Genomic DNA, 5,586 nt, shown 5'->3' with positions numbered 1-5,586 from the left:
ATGCTGAGACACGCCATAGCATTAAAACATGCGAATATGGCCTAAAACACGATAAAATACCACTTTGAAAAATTGACCAAAGAAGCAAGGCTATAGTATGGCAAAAATGTCAAAAAATGACATGTCCCAAAAACTTCTGAAAACACCCCAAAACAGCATAAAAGAGCGTGCTGAGACACGCCATAGCATTAAAACATGCAAATATGGCCTAAAACACGATAAAATACCACTTTGAAAAAATGACCAAAGAAGCAAGGCTATAGTATGGCAAAAATGTCAAAAAATGACATGTCCCAAAAACAGCTAAAAACACCTCAAAACAGCATAAAAGAGCGTGCTGAGACACGCCATAGCATTAAAACATGCAAATATGGCCTAAAACACGATAAAATACCACTTTGAAAAATGACCAAAGAAGCAAGGCTATAGTATGGCAAAAATGGCAAAAAAAGGACATGTCCCAAAAACAGCTAAAAACACCTCAAAACAGCATAAAAGAGTGCACTGAGACACGCAATAGCATTAAAGCATGCAAATATGGCCTGAAACACGATAAAATAGCATGTTGAAAAAATGACCAAAGAAGCAAGGCTATAGTATGGCAAAAATGTCAAAAAATGACATGTCCCAAAAACAGCTGAAAACACCTCAAAACAGCATAAAAGAGCATGCTGAGACACGCCATAGCATTAAAACATGCAAATATGGCCTAAAACACGATAAAATACCACTTTGAAAAATTGACCAAAGAAGCAAGGCTATAGTATGGCAAAAATGGCAAAAAAGGACATGTCCCAAAAACAGCTAAAAACACCTCAAAACAGCATAAAAGAGCATGCTGAGACACGCCATAGCATTAAAACATGCAAATATGGCCTAAAACACGATAAAATACCACTTTGAAAAATTGACCAAAGAAGCAAGGCTATAGTATGGCAAAAATGTCAAAAAATGACATGTCCCAAAAACAGCTGAAAACACCTCAAAACAGCATAAAAGAGCATGCTGAGACACGCCATAGCATTAAAACATGCAAATATGGCCTAAAACACGATAAAATACCACTTTGAAAAATGACCAAAGAAGCAAGGCTATAGTATGGCAAAATGGCAAAAAAAGACATGTCCCAAAAATAGCTAAAAACACCTCAAAACAGCATAAAAGAGCATGCTGAGACACGCCATAGCATTAAAACATGCAAATATGGCCTAAAACACGATAAAATAGCATGTTGAAAAAATGACCAAAGAAGCAAGGCTATAGTATGGCAAAAATGTCAAAAAATGACATGTCCCAAAAACAGCTGAAAACACCTCAAAACAGCATAAAAGAGCATGCTGAGACACGCCATAGCATTAAAACATGCAAATATGGCCTAAAACACGATAAAATACCACTTTGAAAAATTGACCAAAGAAGCAAGGCTATAGTATGGCAAAAATGTCAAAAAATGACATGTCCCAAAAACAGCTGAAAACACCTCAAAACAGCATAAAAGAGCGCGCTGAGACACGCCATAGCATTAAAACATGCAAATATGGCCTAAAACACGATAAAATACCACTTTGAAAAATTGACCAAAGAAGCAAGGCTATAGTATGGCAAAAATGTCAAAAAATGACATGTCCCAAAAACAGCTAAAAACACCTCAAAACAGCATAAAAGAGCATGCTGAGACACGCCATAGCATTAAAACATGCAAATATGGCCTAAAACACGATAAAATACCACTTTGAAAAAATGACCAAAGAAGCAAGGCTATAGTATGGCAAAAATGTCAAAAAATGACATGTCCCAAAAACAGCTGAAAACACCTCAAAACAGCATAAAAGAGCGTGCTGAGACACGCCATAGCATTAAAACATGCAAATATGGCCTAAAACACGATAAAATACCACTTTGAAAAAATGACCAAAGAAGCAAGGCTATAGTATGGCAAAAATGTCAAAAAATGACATGTCCCAAAAACAGCTGAAACACCTCAAAACAGCATAAAAGAGCATGCTGAGACACGCCATAGCATTAAAACATGCAAATATGGCCTAAAACACGATAAAATAGCATGTTGAAAAATTGACCAAAGAAGCAAGGCTATAGTATGGCAAAAATGGCAAAAAAGGACATGTCCCAAAAACAGCTGAAAACACCTCAAAACAGCATAAAAGAGCGTGCTGAGACACGCCATAGCTTTAAAACATGCGAATATGGCCTAAAACACGATAAAATAGCATGTTGAAAAAATGACCAAAGAAGCAAGGCTATAGTATGGCAAAAATGTCAAAAATGACATGTCCCAAAAACAGCTAAAAACACCTCAAAACAGCATAAAAGAGCATGCTGAGACACGCCATAGCATTAAAACATGCAAATATGGCCTAAAACACGATAAAATACCACTTTGAAAAAATGACCAAAGAAGCAAGGCTATAGTATGGCAAAAATGGCAAAAAATGACATGTCCCAAAAACAGCTAAAAACACCTCAAAACAGCATAAAAGAGCGCGCTGAGACACGCCATAGCATTAAAACATGCAAATATGGCCTAAAACACAATAAAATCGCTTTGAAAAAATTGACCAAAGAAGCAAGGCTATAGTATGGCAAAATGGCAAAAAGGACATGTCCCAAAAATAGCTAAAAACACCTCAAAACAGCATAAAAGAGCATGCTGAGACACGCCATAGCATTAAAACATGCAAATATGGCCTAAAACACGATAAAATACCACTTTGAAAAAATGACCAAAGAAGCAAGGCTATAGTATGGCAAAAATGTCAAAAAATGACATGTCCCAAAAACAGCTGAAAACACCTCAAAACAGCATAAAAGAGCATGCTGAGACACGCCATAGCATTAAAACATGCAAATATGGCCTAAAACACGATAAAATAGCATGTTGAAAAAATGACCAAAGAAGCAAGGCTATAGTATGGCAAAAATGGCAAAAAAAGGACATGTCCCAAAAACAGCTAAAAACACCTCAAAACAGCATAAAAGAGCATGCTGAGACACGCCATAGCATTAAAACATGCAAATATGGCCTAAAACACGATAAAATACCACTTTGAAAAAATGACCAAAGAAGCAAGGCTATAGTATGGCAAAAATGTCAAAAAATGACATGTCCCAAAAACAGCTAAAAACACCTCAAAACAGCATAAAAGAGCATGCTGAGACACGCCATAGCATTAAAACATGCAAATATGGCCTAAAACACGATAAAATACCACTTTGAAAAATTGACCAAAGAAGCAAGGCTATAGTATGGCAAAAATGGCAAAAAAGGACATGTCCCAAAAATAGCTAAAAACACCTCAAAACAGCATAAAAGAGCATGCTGAGACACGCCATAGCATTAAAACATGCAAATATGGCCTAAAACACGATAAAATACCACTTTGAAAAATTGACCAAAGAAGCAAGGCTATAGTATGGCAAAAATGTCAAAAAATGACATGTCCCAAAAACAGCTAAAAACACCTCAAAACAGCATAAAAGAGCGTGCTGAGACACGCCATAGCATTAAAACATGCAAATATGGCCTAAAACACGATAAAATACCACTTTGAAAAAATGACCAAAGAAGCAAGGCTATAGTATGGCAAAAATGTCAAAAAATGACATGTCCCAAAAACAGCTAAAAACACCTCAAAACAGCATAAAAGAGCGTGCTGAGACACGCCATAGCATTAAAACATGCAAATATGGACTAAAACACGATAAAATACCACTTTGAAAAAATGACCAAAGAAGCAAGGCTATAGTATGGCAAAAATGGCAAAAAAGGACATGTCCCAAAAACAGCTAAAAACACCTCAAAACAGCATAAAAGAGCATGCTGAGACACGCCATAGCATTAAAACATGCAAATATGGCCTAAAACACGATAAAATACCACTTTGAAAAATTGACCAAAGAAGCAAGGCTATAGTATGGCAAAAATGGCAAAAAAGGACATGTCCCAAAAATAGCTAAAAACACCTCAAAACAGCATAAAAGAGCATGCTGAGACACGCCATAGCATTAAAACATGCAAATATGGCCTAAAACACGATAAAATACCACTTTGAAAAAATGACCAAAGAAGCAAGGCTATAGTATGGCAAAAATGTCAAAATGACATGTCCCAAAAACAGCTAAAACACCTCAAAACAGCATAAAAGAGCATGCTGAGACACGCCATAGCATTAAAACATGCAAATATGGCCTAAAACACGATAAAATACCACTTTGAAAAAATGACCAAAGAAGCAAGGCTATAGTATGGCAAAAATGTCAAAAAATGACATGTCCCAAAAACAGCTAAAAACACCTCAAAACAGCATAAAAGAGCATGCTGAGACACGCCATAGCATTAAAACATGCAAATATGGCCTAAAACACGATAAAATAGCATGTTGAAAAAATGACCAAAGAAGCAAGGCTATAGTATGGCAAAAATGTCAAAAAATGACATGTCCCAATAACAGCTAAAAACACCTCAAAACAGCATAAAAGAGCATGCTGAGACACGCCATAGCATTAAAACATGCAAATATGGCCTAAAACACGATAAAATACCACTTTGAAAAATTGACCAAAGAAGCAAGGCTATAGTATGGCAAAAATGTCAAAAAATGACATGTCCCAAAAACAGCTAAAAACACCTCAAAACAGCATAAAAGAGCATGCTGAGACACGCCATAGCATTAAAACATGCAAATATGGCCTAAAACACGATAAAATACCACTTTGAAAAATTGACCAAAGAAGCAAGGCTATAGTATGGCAAAAATGTCAAAAAATGACATGTCCCCAAAACAGCTAAAAACACCTCAAAACAGCATAAAAGAGCGTGCTGAGACACGCCATAGCATTAAAACATGCAAATATGGACTAAAACACGATAAAATACCACTTTGAAAAAATGACCAAAGAAGCAAGGCTATAGTATGGCAAAAATGTCAAAAAATGACATGTCCCAAAAACAGCTAAAAACACCTCAAAACAGCATAAAAGAGCATGCTGAGACACGCCATAGCATTAAAACATGCAAATATGGACTAAAACACGATAAAATACCACTTTGAAAAAATGACCAAAGAAGCAAGGCTATAGTATGGAAAAGATGGCAAAAAAAAGGACATGTCCCAAAAACAGCTAAAAACACCTCAAAACAGCATAAAAGAGCATGCTGAGACACGCCATAGCATTAAAACATGCAAATATGGCCTAAAACACGATAAAATACCACTTTGAAAAATTGACTAAAGAAGCAAGGCTATAGTATGGCAAAATGGCAAAAAGGACATGTCCCAAAATAGCTAAAAACACCCCAAAACAGCATAAAAGAGCATGCTGAGACACGCCATAGCATTAAAACATGCAAATATGGCCTAAAACACGATAAAATACCACTTTGAAAAATTGACCAAAGAAGCAAGGCTATAGTATGGCAAAAATGTCAAAAAATGACATGTCCCAAAAACAGCTGAAAACACCTCAAAACAGCATAAAAGAGCGCGCTGAGACACGCCATAACATTAAAACATGCAAATATGGCCTAAAACACGATAAAATACCACTTTGAAAAAATGACCAAAGAAG

This window comes from Plectropomus leopardus, chromosome 8 (genome assembly GCF_026936395.1).
Source record: "Plectropomus leopardus strain MGB_pleo_1.0 chromosome 8, ASM2693639v1, whole genome shotgun sequence".
Classification (NCBI taxonomy): domain Eukaryota; kingdom Metazoa; phylum Chordata; class Actinopteri; order Perciformes; family Serranidae; genus Plectropomus; species Plectropomus leopardus.
Note: the sequence above shows the minus strand (reverse complement) of the source record.